Source organism: Bufo gargarizans, chromosome 9 (assembly GCF_014858855.1).
Source record: "Bufo gargarizans isolate SCDJY-AF-19 chromosome 9, ASM1485885v1, whole genome shotgun sequence".
In the NCBI taxonomy this organism is placed as follows: domain Eukaryota; kingdom Metazoa; phylum Chordata; class Amphibia; order Anura; family Bufonidae; genus Bufo; species Bufo gargarizans.
The window spans coordinates 21,238,410-21,255,887 of NC_058088.1; the positions used below are offsets into that span (position 1 = coordinate 21,238,410).

General features: G+C 45.3%; 1 protein-coding gene across 1 annotated transcript in view; it reads right to left on the reverse strand.

Annotated features, from left to right (window-relative positions):
• Positions 1–14,722: 14,722 nt before the first annotated feature.
• The window catches only part of LOC122946019 (HLA class II histocompatibility antigen, DR alpha chain-like), a 39,969-nt gene continuing 37,213 nt past the window's right edge, over positions 14,723–17,478 (reverse strand). Inside the window, exon 5 of the mRNA XM_044305303.1 lies at positions 14,723–16,931. The gene's annotated coding sequence lies outside the window, so the exon portion shown is untranslated. The remainder of the gene's footprint in view (positions 16,932–17,478) is intronic.

Sequence of the window (17,478 nt, forward strand, 5' to 3'; positions counted from 1 at the left end):
GTATACCCACAAAACACCTCCCAAAAGGTCTGAGCGGTGGGGATGGAAAAGAAGCACTTTTTGGTCCTGTGAAGCGACAGCTCTTACAAGGATCATGCAGCCTACATGGGGTCACACTGTATCAGGATCCTCGTCAGAGCGGCAATGTCTTTCTTTTACACTGGCGACAGGGGTGTTACTCTGGAAAAGGTAATTGGCTCCTTAACTAGATGAGAGTGGTTCTGTAACTTCAACCCTGAGTTCATAGGTACATTTAATGTTGCAATCTAACTTTACCCATCCCCACACACACACACACACAGTGATTTTTGTACAAAGAACATATGATAATAATTAGAGATGAGCGAATCGAAGCTGACGAAGTGGAATTTGATCAGAATTTCAGGAAAAATTCGATTTGCAATGAATGCAAATTTCCTCGCGCTTCGTGGTAATGAATTGCATTTTTTCTAAAATAGCTGCTGAACGTGTAAAAACATGGGGCAATGAACTCTGGGAAGGTGGGATCCCCCAGATTGACATACCTGCATGCAGCCAATCAGCAGTCAGCCCTGTGATGTCACAGCCCTATAAATACGGCAGCCATTCAGGGTTCAGACATTTTCCAGCGTTCTGAGGGCAGGGACAGACGTGAGAAGGCGCCAGAGACAGCAATAGGAAAAACCTGATTGTGAAAAAAAAACCAGAGAAAATGATTTATAAGCGCAGGGAAAAGATAGGGAGAAATCACTTCACAGCATCAGTGCAGGGAGAGACGTGAGAAGGCGCTAGGGACAGTGCTAGAAACGCGATTTACAAGTGCAGGGAAAGATTATTTGGGAATCCATACAGCCATTATACAGCTCTGTCATTCCAGCAATTTTTTCTTGGGGTGCAAGTGCTATGTTGAAAAGCCTTTAGTGGCTTATATCTGTGGAAAAAGAAAAATATATTCTCAGTTCACTTCTGCAGTTATATGTTGTGAAAGCGTTTGGTGTAATATTTCAGTACAAACAGAAAGATATATACGCAGTTCACATCTGCAGTTATATGTGGTGAAAGCATTTAGTGGCGTATTTTAGTGCAAAAATAATAATTTATGCGCACTTCACTGTTGCAGTTATTTTCGTTAAAAGCGTTTAGTGGCGTATTTCAGTGCAAACAGAAAAATATATACTCATTTTACTTCTACAGCTATACAGGGGATATAAAAAGTCTACACACCCCTGTTAAAATGTCAGGTTTCTGTGATGTAAAAAAATGAGACAAAGATAAATCATTTCAGAACTTTTTCCACCTTTAATGTGACCTATAAACTGTACAACTCAATTGAAAAACAAACTGAAATCTTTTAGGTAGAGGGAAGAAAAAATATAAAAATAAAATAATACGGTTGCATAAGTGTGCACACCCTTAAACTAATACTTTGTTGAAGCACCTTTTGATTTTATTACAGCACTCAGTCTTTTTGGGTATGAGTCTATCAGCATGGCACATTTGACTCTTCTTTGCAAAAACACTCCAGATCTGTCAGATTGCGAGAGCATCTCCTGGGCACAGCCCTCTTCAGATCACCCCACAGATTTTCAATCGGATTCAGGTCTGGGCTCTGGCTGGGCTATTCCAAAACTTTAATCTTCTTCTGGTCAAGCCTATTTCAGTACAAAAAGAAAAATATATACGGATTTCACTGTTGCAGTTATTATTGTTGAAAGCGTTTAGTGGCCTATTTCAAAACAGAAATAAAAATATATAAGCACTCCACTGTTGCAGTTATTTGTAGTGAAAGCGTTTAGTGGCCTATTTCAGTACAAAAAGAAAAATATATTCGTCGCTTTTAGAGGTATTTTAATTTGCTTTTAATTTATTTAGTCCAGCTAAAAGTATGTCAGACAGAGAAGTGCCAGGCCATGCACAGAGGAGTGGCAGAGGCTTAAATTTTCTGGCGCAGAGGTCCCAGCAGAGTAAGGAGGCGTGGCAGCAGGAGTCGCAGCAGAGGCCTGAGCTCCCGGTGTCATCTAGCGGTCATGTCTTAACCAGCAACCCAGCGGTTCTTGATTGGTTAACTCGGTCATCCACTTCATCCCAAGTGACATGAGACACCCCCAGCCAACAGTCGGTGGGTTCGTCAGACACAACCATTAGTTGGCATAGCCTGGGAGCAGGCCCTGTGCCCCCACCTGTCCTCAACCTGTTTCTGTCCTTTGCTGTTCCCTCAGCTACAGAAGTATTGTATGCTGTGGGCTCAGCTCCACTATACAGTGAGGACGAGCTACTAGAGGACAGTCAGCAGCTGCTGCCCAGCCAAGATCTGGAGGAGACATCCGCCGCTTCCTCTGCTAGACGGGCAAGTAGTGATGAGGAGAGTGGCGTGGGAGCTGGTGATGCGAGCGGTCAGGCTCCTGACCCAGAGACAGTTGAAGAGGACATCAGTGACGTGCAGACACTACTCGATGATGATAAAGCAGATTGCACTTGGGAGCTGGGTGAAGAAGGGGCTTTGTCATCATCAGGAGAAGAGGGTGGCAGCTTACCCGTGAGGCAGCGGCTGAGCCAGAAAGTCGCTAGCGTGGCCGGGAGTCAGCAGGGTGGCAGCAGTGGGAGGTCGAGAGCCAAACAGGCACAGGGTAGAACACCCGCTTTGCAGCAGCCTACCTCGTCAGTCATTCCATCAGCAATCGATCACCGAAGCGATTGTCAAGAGACAACAGTATGCGTGCACGCATCCAACGGCGCAGAAGCTGAACATGCTCCTGTCCAAGTTGATGGTGCTGAAGTCCCTCCCTTTCCAAGTGGTAAACTCTGCACCTTTTAGAGAACTGATGGCTTGTGCCGACCTGAGGTGGAGAGCCCCAAGCCGTCAATTCTTTGCCAAAAACGCAGTACCAGCCCTGCACAAATATGGAGAACAGAAGGTGGGCCAGTCCTTGAGCCTGTCGGTGTCTGCCAAAGTGCGCGGCAGCGCCGACTTGTGGAGCTGTAACTAAAGTCAGGTACAATACATGTCCTTTACGGCCCACTGGGTAAATGTGGTTCCTGCACAGCCACACCAGACACTTAGCCAGGTCACGCCGCTTCCGCCTTCACGTTCTCACGCCGTTAGTCCTGCGACAATGTCCGCCTCTGCCTCCTCAACCTCCACCATGTCCTCAGCCTCCACTGCAGGAACAAGTCACAGTGCCCCTCCAGCATATCACATGTGCAGGGCACGGCAGTGTCACGCTGTTCTGCACCTGGTTTGCCCTGGCGAATGGAGTCACACAGGGGAAAAACTGCTCCGTGTAATTCATTAAGAAATCGAATCGTGGCTTTCTCTGTGACAACAAAAAATCAGAACCAGGGTGACAGACAATGGGAAGAACATGGTGTCGGCGCTGCGTCAAGGAAGGCTGAGCCATGCGCCCTGCATGGCACACGTGTTCAATCTGGTTGTCAAGCTGTTCCTGAAGAATTTTACCCATCTGCAAGACATCCTAGAAATGGGCAGGAAACTTTGCATGCCCTTCAGACAATTGTACACTGCAAAGCACAACCTCTTTGAGAGGCAGAAAGGCATCCCCCAACATAGGCTGATATGCAACATTTCTACCTGTTGGAATTTCACCCTCCATATGTTGGACCAACTATACTAACAGAGAAAGGCCATCAACGATTTCTTGATGATGCAAGCGGACAGGAGTACTCACCTGTGTAACTTCGATATCAGCCAGTGGCAGCTCATACGTTACAACTGCCGTTTGCTCAGGCCCTTTGAGGAAGCCACGTTATTTGTCAGTCGCCAGGACTACAGGATGAACGACGTCTTTCCACTGCTTCATGTCCTGGAACAGATGGTGGTAACAATGGCTGGTCAGGGCACTGGAGACGTGGCGCCTAGATCTCACGGTCACATGAGCCCCGTGGGGGCTGAACTGAAGTAGGAGGAGGACATTCATGCACAAGCAATGTGTAGCGAAATGGGTGTTTTTTTCTACTCAGGTTACAGGAGAGGAGGAGCAGGAGCAGCCAGAGGAGCTACAAGGCGATGAGGAAGATGAGACAGAGGACCCAGACAGACCGTGGCCGTATGCAGTGGAGATGGAGGCAGGGATTCCCTCCGAGTCACTTGCACAAATGGCCAGATGCATGCTCACTTGCTTGTGTAGTGACAGCCGAATTGTCACCATTTGGCAGAGGGATGACTTCTGGCTCTCCACCTGGTTGGACCCTCGCTACCGGTCCAAATTGGGGGCCTTTTTTACATCCACAAAGAGGGAGGACAAACTGAACTACTACAGAGACATCCTATGTAGTCAGTTGGTCGCTGCCTATCTGCGCCAACATCCATCCTCTCGCAGGTCTGACTGCGCTCACGTTCCACTGCCATGGCTGCTGGGGAGGGGTGGGGTGGCAGGAGCAGCACCAGCTCAATCAGCAGCAGCCTGAGTCTACAGTCGCTGATGAGTAGCTTTCTTCACCCGCATAGTGAAGAAACTACTCACCAGCAGCAGCAGGTAGACCTGGAGCAGGACCTGAACCAGCAGGTGGTGGCATACTTGGACAGCACCCTGCCACCCAACATTGAAGATCCGCTGGACTACTGGGTAGCCAAACTGGATTTGTGGCCACAACTAGCAGAGTTTGCCCTAGAAAAGCTGTCCTGCCCAGCAAGTAGTGTGGCATCAAAGCGTGTTTTTAGTGCGGAGGGGCCATAGTTATCCCAAGGAGAACGCGCCTGTCCCCTCAAAATGTTGAGAGACTGACCTTTGTCAAGATGAATCAGGCATGGATCAGCCAGGATTTCCACCCATCAATGCCTGATGCATCAGATTAGATAATCCATGCTGCCTCACCCAAACCTTGGCAAAAGAGACTTCTGGCTATCGGCCTCAGCTACTATTCTGATGCTGCCACCCACCCGATGCCACACACCTGAGGTCACATGCTCTTTCTTACACCCACCATCGTCAGCGGGTACTGTTATTGCCACCCACCTCCCCACTCTGTCACCGGGTCACTCTGTGGTCTCATGATGCTGCTGCTACCTCACCACTCAGGCCTCCACATGCTGCTGTTGCCACCTCCACACTATGTCATTGTGCCACTCTGTGGTCTCCTCATGCTGCTGCTAACTCACAACTCTGTCTCTGGGTCCCTCTGTGGTCTCCTCATGATGCTGCCAATTCACAACTCTGTCTCTGCCCACTCTGTGGTCTCCTCATGCTGCTGCTGCCACCTCCACACTCTGTCATTGTGCCACTCTGTGGCCTCCTCATGCTGCTGCCACCTCCACACTATGTTACCTTGCCAGTCTGTGGCCTCCTTATGCTGCTGCTGCTACTTCCACACTCTGTCATTGTGCTACTCTGTGGACTCCTCATGCTGCTGCCACTTTACAACTCTGTGGTCTCCTCATGCTGCTGCCAAATCACCACTCTGTGGTCTCCGCATGCTGCTGCCAAATCACCACTCTATTGTCTCCTCATGCTGCTGCTACCTCAACACTATGTCACCTTGCCACTCGGTGGTCTCCTCATGCTTCTGCCAACTCACAACTCTGTCTCTGGGCAACTCTGTGGTCTCCTTATGCTGCTGCTGCCACCTCCACACTATGTCACCTTGCCACTCTGTGGCCTCCTCATGCTGCTGCTAATTCAACACTATGTCACCTTGCCAGTCTGTGGCCTCCTCATGCTGCTGCTGCCATCTCCACACTATGTCACCTTTCCAGTCTGTGGTCTCATCATGCTGCTGCTACCTCAACACTATGTCATTGGGCCGCTCTGTGGCCTCCTCATGCTGCTGCTGCCACCTCCACACTATGTCACCTTGCCACTCTGTAGTCTCCTCATGCTGCTGCTAATTCAACACTATGTCACCTTGCCAGTCTGTGGCCTCCTCATGCTGCTGCTGCCATCTCCACACTATGTCACCTTTCCAGTCTGTGGTCTCATCATGCTGCTGCTACCTCAACACTATGTCATTGGGCCACTCTGTGGCCTTCTCAAGCTGTTCTCCCACCCTCCCCACTCCATGACTGGGCCACTATTTTGCCTTTTTGGCCTGGTTAACATCATCATTTATTTTACCCTTCTTTTGATCTGTCAGAAGGAAGGAATAATGAGACGCACAACGGATCCTGTCTGTGTAGCAGCTGTAAGGCCTGTATGGTCCCATCAGAATTGGCTTATGATTTGGTAGCCAAAAGCAGGAGTGGGTACAAAACACAGAAGACATGCAAATATTCCATTCACGTGTCATCTCTGTTTTGGATCCACTCCTGTTTTTTGGGGGGCTTTAGCAACACTGATGGATTACTGACCAAATGCTGATTGAGTGAAGGCGGATGCTCAACAGACAGTATACGTTTTTTGGAGGGTTATTGTTCTGAGGGATCAGTGATGTCAACACAAATTTACTGCTGACACCTCTCCACTCTGTCAGGGGGGCTCTACTTGTATCAGCGTTTAATAGAACAGGTTCTGTAGACATCTATGTGGAATCAGTTTAACAATAGAATATTAATGAGCAGGCACTCTATTTATGGGTACATGGAGGACAATTTATTAAATTATCCTCCATGTACCCATAAATAGAGTGCCTGCTCATTAATATTCTATTGTTAAATCTATTTACAATTGACGAGGGTGAGTCAAAATTGAGCAAGAGCACCTGTTTCCAGAAAACCAGTGGAGAGCCGCCTTTTCTGTTATATACATCTATGTGGAATCAGCTGACGACGGTGTAAAAGGAGTGCGCTCTTTCACGCTACAGTAGGATCTCGGGCCTCTGCACGGTTCTTTATACCTGGTGCTAACATCGACCTGTAAGGCTGAGTTGACACAAGTTATTTTGTCAGTTTTCGCCCTGTAACTGCCCAAATAGGTGATGTGTGCAGTTGTTCTAAGAGTGATGCCTGTCATGTGCGTGTCATACTGACTCACAGTATTGTTTCACTACCACAGCAGACTCCCTATGCGTGTTACTGCAAGGCACAGTGTTCTACACCACTATACAGGCTCTCTGCAGCCAGGAAATAGCATTTTTTTTACGTGATTCGCTGTGAATAAATTCAGATCGAATAAAAAAATTTAGAAATTTGCTCATCTCTGGTCATGCTATTTCATCACACCTAATCATAGCCAATTTGGGAGCAATCTTAAAGAGGACCTTTCAACGCTCCTGACATGCCTCTTTTAATAGCTTCATGCATTCCCCAAGTAATAACAATTCTGGAGCATCTATTCTTATGGCTCTATGTTGTGCCATTCTTCTATTATTTCTACTAGAAGCTAAGAATGAATTGCTAGCAGTCTGCAGCAGGGGCGGACATATCGCCTGTGCAGCCGGTTCAACTGCACAGGGGCCCGGCGTAGAGGGGGCCCATTCATACTAGTGGCCACTTCTGGAAGCGCTCACTAGTATCATATGACCTAATGCTGTACGCAGTCAGGTCACGTGACTGTGCAGCGCGGGCTGTTGGAGACCAGCAGGGCAGGCACTTACATCAGGACACCCAGGCGGATATGGAGAGCAGCGGAGCAGGAGAGGTAAGTTTTAATTATTTCTTCTTAGTCTGATCTGAGGTCTGATGGGGGGGTCTTTCACATCGATATGGGGGCCTGAATAAATAATTAACAACTGAAATTAGGGGGGTCCTCCTGACTCTGGGGGTTCTGAGCAAGTGACATATGGGGGGGCTTCCTATTTTATATACTGGCAGACATGGGGGGTACTATGGAGGGGGAAGAGCACTATGGGGGCCCTATCTTATATACTGGCACACATGGGGGGCACTATGGAGAGGGAGGAGCACTATGGGGAACCTATATTATATACTGGCACGCATGGGGGGCACTATAGAGAAGGGGGAAAGGAGCACTATGGGGGCATCTTCTGGGGCCCTATCTTATATACTGGCAGACATGGGGGGCACTATGGAGGAGAGGAGCACTTTGGGGGCCCTATCTTATATACTAGCACACATGGGGGCACTATGGAGAAGGGGGGAGCATCTATAGGGGCATCTACTGGGGACCCTATCTTATATACTGGCACACATGGGAGGCACTATGGAGAAGGGGGGAGAGGAGCACTATTGGGGTCTTTATATGGGGGAATTATACTGGCACACTTTACGGGGGCATTTTATACTGGCACATTGTCAGGCACCATGGGGATAAGGGGAGGCGCACTATTGGGGCACGATATAGGAGTATTTTATACTGGCGCAAATTATAGGGCACTATGGGGACCTTGCCTCAACTGCGAGCACTAAGAGTTTTTTTGGGCACACAGTAGCGGGCATTGGCACACATTATGATGGCACTATGGGGACATTGGCTCTACACGGGGCACTAAGAGGAGGTATTTTTTATACTGCCACATAACAGGGCATTTTTATTTTTACTGTAACACATTATAAAGAGAATTATTACTACCGGGGGTATTATGGTGGGCTTTATTACAGTTGAGGGACTATGAGGAACATGAATACTAGTATGAACACTATGGGAGCATTATTACTTCTGGGACACAGTGGGAAATTATTACTGTAGGGGCACTATTACTACTACGTGTTGTCTGGTAGATAATTATTTCTATTGGTGGGACTTTGGGGAGCAGTATTTCTGTGGGGGGCACCCTGGCACGGTATTAGCTTAGCACAATTATTTTTGGGGAACATTATGTTTACACTATTAGTGTCAGGGACACTGTTTCCTGGGCACAGTTATTTTTTAGGACACTGTGTGCCAATAGTTATTGAAGGGGAACTATCTGTGTGTAACTTGTATAGGGAGCACAATGGGCACAGTATTGGGAGTGGCAGGATGGGGTGTTTAGAAGGTGGGAGGATGATGGAAAAGTAGGAAACTAAGATATCTGTCAAACTGTGCAGAGAGAAGAGATTGCTGAAAGAAATCATCATGGCGGTCTGGTCTGAAAGGAGAAGATGAGGACAGAGAACATCTACATCAAAGGAGACGTTACTGGATGGAAGAGGTGTGTGGACCTGTATTAGGCTACTTTCACATCTGCGTTAGTGATTCTGGCAGGCCGTTCCAGCAGAGAACAGCCTGCTGGAATTCACTGGATCCAGCACTGCTGGATACAGACAGAATGCCCGCCGGCCCTATTGACTATAATGGGGTACGGTAGAGATCCGGCCACAATCTGTCAAAAATGCAGAGAATCAGCGGGACACATTCTTTGCACATGGGCCCTCTGCTGTCTGTGTTCGCCCCTGGTCCTGCAGTAAGGGTACAGAGGGGTGGTAAACAGTTGGGGGGGTGTACCTGTACAGACTCACTCTATCCAATCAGTGCTGCCATTTTCAGTGCTGTGCAGGTACACCCCCCAACTTGTTACCACCCCTCTGTACCCTTACTGCAGACTGCTAGCAGTTCATTCATAACTTCTAGTAGAAATAATAAAGGAACGGCACAACATAGAGCCATAAGGCTGAGTTCACACGGGCGAGATTTCCGCGCGGGTGCAATGCAGTAGGTGAACGCATTGCACCTGCACTGAATCCTGACCCATTCATTTCAATGGGGCTGTGCACATGAGCATTTTTTTTCATGCATCACTTCTGCAATGCTTTAAAATCGCAGCATGTTCTATATTCTGCGTTTTTCACGCAGCCCTGGCCCCATAGAAGTGAATGGGGCTGCGTTAATAACGCATTGCATCTGCAAGCAAGTGCGGATGCAATGTGTTTTTCACTGATGGTTGCTAAGAGATGTTGTTTGTAAACCTTCAGTTTTTTATCACGCGCGTGAAAAAAGCGTCAAAACGCATTGCACCTGCGCGGAAAAAACTGACCAACTAAACGCAATTGCAGCCAAAACTGACTGAACTTGCTTGCAAAATGGTGCGAGTTTAACTGAACGCACCCTGAACGCATCCGGACCAAATCTGTCACGCTCGTGTGAACTCAGCCTAAGAATAGAGACTCCAGAATTGTTATTACATGGGGAATGCATGAAGCTATTAAAACAGGCATGTCAGGAGAGGTAAAAGGTGCTCTTTAATGTTTCGCAACGACAAGTCACCGTGTAACCCTTGTCTTAGATCTAGTGCACAATTATCTAAAATAACGGAGGCTCTGTCCATATTTCAATATGTGAACACATTCGGCATATGCACTGGGCGAGCTCCTGACCCATATACAGAACATAGCTGCAGGTCCCCATTCATTCAGCAGATGCCAGGAGTGTCCTTTTGGCATCTGTCAGGGCGTCATGCATTGGCATACCTGTTTTTAACTGCCTAGAAAAGCACAGCAGACTGCTCTTTTTCTTATACTGTGGACCACACAGAATATATATATATTTTATGTTTTAAATTAGACGACATAGGCAACTGTATGGCTATACGGAGGCATAAGCAGGAGCCTTCTGTTTGAGGTATGCATATGGGAGATACTCCCACAGTATACCATGAGATATGAACAGGGTCTAACTTAATTTGCATTTACTCTGCTTTCCCTTGCACAGTGTATACATTGTTATATGTCTGAAACTACATTTTCACTAACTCTGCTTGGTGTCCTAGCCACTTTTACCTTTTGCCAGATTTTTTTGGTTCTCACTTCTTGACCCTTCAAAAGCTTAGTTGTCTATAGAAACCAATCAGATTCCACCTTTCATTTTCCAAAGGAGCTCTGATAAATGAAAGGTGGAATCTGATTGGTTGCTATGAGCAACTAAGCCAGTTCTACTTTACACCAGTTTGATAAATGATCCCAATAATTTTTATGGTTTCAATGTTGTAGCTGAGTGAGGTCTTGGTTATTGTGGATACGTTATACTTTCTTCAGGTGCCCTGTAGGTACAAATGGATGATTTGGGATTTTTTTTGTTAGTTTTTTACAGTTTTTAATCCCATACACTGCTTCCTATTACTTATCTGTATGTTACACTGTAAAGTAGTGACTATCTCTATATACCAGTGCATTAACCTATGTGCGGTAACATTACAGGGGATATTCCTGGATTTTAATATTGATGGCATATTCTCAGGATAGTCTCACACCCTGAACCCCTGCCAATCAGCTGTTCCTGAGTAGCTCAGCCAAAGTCGGTACCAGATCTGCACGGCTCCATCCTCCGAGTACTGGCTGTGCCGGCGTACTGCCGCCGTTCAGCTCCCAGTCACATGCTGGGAGTCAGATTCCCACCTATCTGTTATCCTGAGGCTAGGTCATCAAAATCTCTGGAATGCCCTTTAAGTGTCAAGTTAGCATTTATTACATCTGTACACAACAGAAGGCGAGAATATGATAGGCTGGTTTCACACGGGCGTTGCGGAAAAATGTGCGGGTGCGTTGCGGAAACACCCGCGATTTTTCTGCGCGAGTGCAAAACATTGTAATGCGTTTTGCACTCGCGTGAGAAAAATCACGCATGTTTGGTACCCAAACCCGAACTTCTTCACAGAAGTTCGGGCTTGGGATTGATGTTCTGAAGATTGTATTATTTTCCCTTATAACATGGTTATAAGGGAAAATAATAGCATTCTGAATACAGAATGCTTAGTATAATAGCGCTGGAAGGGTTAAAAAAAAAAAAAAAGTTAACTCACCTTATCCCCATGATCGTGTAGATCCCGCTCTGTTCTTTAGCTGTGGGCTGAATGACCTTTGGTGATGTCAGATCACATGCTCCAATCACATGGTCCATCACCATGGTGATGGAGCATGTGATCTGACATCACCACAGGTCCTTTAGCCACAGCTAAAGAACAGACCGACCGGGAACTAGGCGATCATGGGGATAAGGTGAGTTAACTTTTTTTTATTTTTTTTAACCCTCCCAGCACTATTATACTAAGCATTCTGTATTCAGAATGCTATTATTTTCCCTTATAACCATGTTATAAGGGAAAATAATACAGTGAATAGACTGTCACCTAGAACCCATGCGTGGAAATCGCACCGCATCCGCACTTGCTTGCGGATGCTTGCGATTTTCACGCAACCCCATTCATTTCTATGGGGCCTGCGTTACGCGAAAAACGCTGAATATATAACATGCTGCGATTTTCACGCAACGCATAAGTGATGCGTGAAAATCACCGCTCATGTGAACAGCCCCATAGAAATGAATGGGTCAGGATTCAGTGCGGGTGCAATGCGTTCAACTCACGCAATGGTAAAAGATCATGTGATGACCGGAGTGACGTCATCAAAGGTCCTTAACCTCTATTTAATGCAGCAGCTCACCCCAGGTCCTGTTCATCAGCAGCGGAGACACAAGGAGATGCCAGCTTCGCGAGCAAGTGGACTAAGGGGAGTTAAATTATTTTTTTATTTTTTTAACCCCTCTAGCGCTGGTTTACTATGCATTCTGTATTCAGAATGCTATTATTTTCCCTTATAACCATGTTATAAGGGAAAATAATAATGATCGGGTCTCCATCCCGATGGTCTCCTAGCAACCATGCGTGCAAATCGCACGGCATCCGTACTTGCTTGCGGATGCCATCCGATTTTCACACACCCCATTCACTTCTATGGGGCCTGCGTCACGTCAAAATCGGAAAATATAGAGCATGCTGCGATTTCAACTGAACGCACAAGTGATGCGTTAAAAACAACGCTCATGTGCACAGCCCCATAGAAATGAATGGGTCAGGATTTAGTGCGGGTGCCATACGTTCGCCGCACGGATCGCACCCGCACGGAAAACTCGCCCGTGTGAAAGGGGCCTTAGAGGACTTTGCGATTTTCCGTTTTTGCTTTTTACTCCCCGCCTTCCCAGTGTTATAACTTTATGTTATCAATCATTCACATAGCCTTATGAGGGCTTGTTTTTTGCAGGATAAGTTGCGCTTTCTTATGGAACTATTTATTATTGCATATGATGTAGGGGGAGCTGGAAAATCATTCTAAATGGATTGCAAGTGGGAAGGAAAGAAACCAAAACGCAATTCTGCCAGTTTTATGGGGGGTTTTTAATGGCGTTCCCTATGCAGTAAAAGTGACCTGTTACCTTCATTCTCCAGGTCAGTACGATTACGATACCACACTTGTATCGTTTTTCTTGCATCTTAATACTGAAAAAAAATTAAAAAAAATCTTTAAAAAAAATTTTTTTTTTTCTTTTCATCACCACATTCTGACACCTATACCTTTTTTTGGATATATGTGTACGAGCTGCATGAGGGCTAAATTTTTGGGGGCCGATCTGTACTTTTCAGTGATACCATTAGGTCTGTGTGTGACTATCACTTTTAAATTTTTTGCGGAGGTTAAGTGACAAAAAAATGGCAAATTAGCTATACATTTTTTTTTTCCCATTATGCCATTCACCGTACGGGATAAATATTGTTATATTTTAAAAGTATGCACATTTTCAGATGCAGCGATGCCTATAATATATATTATATAAGGGAGTTGAATTGAACTTGTTTTAATTTTTAATTTTTATTTTTTACTCATTAGGTTGCCAATTGTGTTCTGTAATGACTATATACCAATACGGTGCTGCTACCTGATGGCCTGTGTTGGTATATATCAGTGATGGGTATCGGAGCCTGCTTGACTCTCCGATCCATCACTGGGATATTACAGCTTCCCCGGACTTAACCTAGGAACGCCATTACAGGCATGGAAGTGCGAGGCTTCCGCGTCTGCACCACTCAGATGTCGTGGTCACATTGGCATCTGAGGGGTTAAATGTATGTGACTGGCCTTATGGCTGATTGCATATATTCGCTCTGGGCCTCTGCTGTTTGAAACAGCAGAAACCCAGTGGTTATGGCACCCGCTGCATGTGCAAGCGGGCGCCATAGCCGCTGGGTTTCTGCTTTACCCTGGGTTCACACCTGAGCGTTTTACAGCGCGTTCAAACGCGCTGTAAAACGCTTAAGACATGAAAACCAATGCTTCCCTATGGGAAGGGTTCACACCTGGGCGTTTTACAGCGCGTACGAACGCGCTGTAAAACGCCCGACGCTCAAACAAGTACTTGAGCTTCTTTGGGGCGTTTTGACGCGCGTTTGTGGCCATAGGACACTGCAGTCAATGACACAAACGCGCGTCAAACGCGCGTTTACTATTACAAAAAACGCGCATAAAAACGCGCGACAAAAACGCGCGTAAAACGCGCGTTTGAGGAACGCTCAGGTGTGAACCCAGGGTTAGAGTGCTGACTTTCACCGTACATGAGGTTGCCAAGACGTTAAAGAAAGCACCGTACTTCAGGTCAGACATTTGGGGGATTTGATTTTTTTTTTATTTATTTTTTTCACATTTTCCCAACCAGCCCCAGTAATTGGAGACAACTGTCATAATAAAGGCTGTGCCTGATCAAGTAAGAACCAGCAAATTGATCACAGGATCGTCAAGAGTCAAGACCACTCATCGCTAATTGTCCCAGATTTACTAATCGTAAAGATGCCATTACCTTAGACCGGCACACGATTTATCATAGGTGCTCAGGCTGGATAATAAATCTGGTGCGGGGAGAGACATTTTTCTCCGACTCAATACGAACTATTGGTTGGCTTATTTTGAGACATTATTGGCACAATTTGGGCCCCACCACCTTTTCAATAATGCTCCACGCCCTTTTCCAACGTCCCACTCCCTTTTTGAACAGGTCTGAAAATAAGTGCAGCAACCTTAGATGTGCCAAATTACGCCACTTTTTAACAGATTTTCAGTGCAGACACATTAGCAAATCTGGGCCATTGTATGTAGTGATTGTCGTCACGTCTAAATTTCTAAATAAAAAAAGTAAACACACAAATTAGGCGGCACTTAGAGAAGAGGATTTATTAGCCCTGTAAAGACATTTGTACAACATGAAAAACTAAGCACGACAGGAAGAAGTCAGGCTCGAGAGATTGTATTTTATTGTGCTGTATTTTATTTATTAGAAGGCAAAACAAAATGGACACATTTTCAGTTCATTAAATTACAGGAAAGAGACTTTAAAGGGGTTCTCTCACTTTAGCAAATTGCATTTTCATGTAGAGTAAGTTAACACAAGGCACTTACTAATGTATTGTTATTATCCATATTGCCTCCTTCACTGGCTTTATAAATTTTTCCATCACATTACGGAGCACACTGCTTGTTTCCAGGGGTTACGGTCACCACTGCAGCGCAGATACAAGGTGGCAGGACAGGATCTGCTGTGCATGCGTGCTTATGTGGCTTCCCATGGTCCTGGCTAGGGACAAGCGAATCGACTTCAGATGAAACATCCGAAGTCAGTTCGCATAAAACTTTGTTTCAATACAGTACAGAGCGAGCGCTCAGAAACGCATTTATACTGTAAAAAAACATTTCCCAAACTCGGGTTCGGTTCCAAGTGGAACCTCATGATTTCTGTTTATGAGAGAGCCCTGACACTTTGCTAGATCCCAATGGCGGCTTATAATATGGACAGCTTTGGGTGGACGCCGCAAATTGAGGTTTTATAGTGGATTTTACCATCAAACTCAACAAAAATTGTGACAAAACTGCTTTGTGCAATGATCCCTGGCCGCAAGACTTAAAGCACATTGTGGTTTTATTATTATATTTTATGCCACAAATCACTGCAAAAAACATCACAACTGCTTTGTAAACCTTTCTGCAGGACCTTCTAAAGGCCCTGAAGCTACAGGAGAGAGCCACAAGGAGGTAGAGGAGAAGCTGCTGGGTAAGTGTATCCAGTCTGTTATTAAGGGGTCTGGGGTCTAAATGTATTTATTGTAAGCAAAATATATACACACACTACCAAGCACACTGTATAACAGAATCAGGGGTACCAAGTCAATAACGAGTCCCAACCAAAAACTAGACTGAAAAAAGTTTCTCTTTCACCGCTCCAGTACCAAACCACAATCTAAAATGGGTCCCGGAAGGCTGCTCTTCTCCACAACACGAAGTAGGTAGTAAAGTTCACACTAGATTCCTTCACTACGCTCCCACATCTTCTTATTCTATTGTCCAGTCTCAAAGACACAAAAAAACAAGTTTCCCGTTGAGCTCCAGGAGCTACCTCTACCGCATCTCGATGTATTTACTCTTTATGAGGTCTGCCCTGGGTCAGAATTTTAGGGTACTTAATTTAATTAGTTTGTCTTCTCAGGTCTGGTTTTGGGTCCGATTCCTTTTAAAATGGTACCAGCAAACCAGAATGGGTCCGGTTGACTGTAATGCCGTCCGGCATGGTTCTAATATTTTTGAGCAAAAAAATAAATAAAAATGCTGTAGACTGCGCTATTTTTTCCATCAGAAATACGGAACCTCAGAACACAAGGTAGAGCCTTAGACTGGTTTACAGAGTGTTTTATTGGAATCTTTAATGCTGTATTTTTTTTTATGGCAGCAGCAGAATGTAAAATATTAGCGAATTGCTATTCATTAATTTCACAGTTTTGTATGTCTGTCTGTGGGTGGTATCAAGCTTGTTCTAGGTGCATTGACTTTCCCTATCTGATCTCAATGGGTAAAACTACAACAAGTTTTATGCAATACAGCACAAAAAATAAAAAATAATCACGTAACCCAGTAGCTGGACTCCACGAATTGGTTGTTATTACCAGGAAATTGCTCACAAATTGATGATTTGTACTGCAGCAATAGACAAATCAAGGAGCATGGATGAGGCAAACCTTCATAAACGAGAGACACTGCTCCACAACTTGCTTAAAGAGGACAAATACAATTATGTAAAGGCTACATTTGAGGGAAATTATAAAGACAAATGTACATTATCTGCATCATTTTAAGATTTACAACTTAAGAGAGAATTAAGGCACAAGGTGATACAGCGTAAAAGCACAATTACAAATGGGTTAATATTTCAGCAACGCAGCAAACAGGTTCTCTTTATCATGTATGTTCTTTTCCAGTAATCTGGTCTGGTCATATGGTGAAGCTCACTTTATCCAGCTGGATTTTTATTTTAGCACTGTGAGAAAGTAGATATCAGGACAGAAGCATCAGAAGCATCCAATACCGTCAATAGTGCCTGGAACAGAACAAGTCAGTGGTTAACTACTGCGAAGCTACAAGTAGAAGGGGATATTTATCATGAGGGTAATATTTCTGCCTCAGTTTGCCTTGGTGATCTTTGCGCCAAACGAAACAAATGTCACACTGAGGTTTAAGATGTGCAAATTTATAGAAATGCTAATCCACACAGTTTACACCACCTCCTGCTGGAGTAACTTTGGGACTCTTGTCATTTTTTTTTTTTTTTACAAAAGTCGCAGTGAGGAATCTGGAGTGAAACTCATTAACATACCTAACCGCGATCACATTTCAACAGTGCCAGGGGTGCCGTAAACATTTTACACCAGTAAACAGGCTTTGCCATTTACCGGTTTACACCGGTAAACAACTTTGATACCCCCCCCCCCCATAGATTGAAGTGCTACATGTTGCAACAGTGTATCCAGAAACAGGATTTGAGGTTATTCAATACATCTACATTTCTTTAGGTAACGGTGCTATGTTTAGGACCTACTACTGTATCCAAATAACTGCTGGAAAATGTGGTGGCCCATCTCATGTTT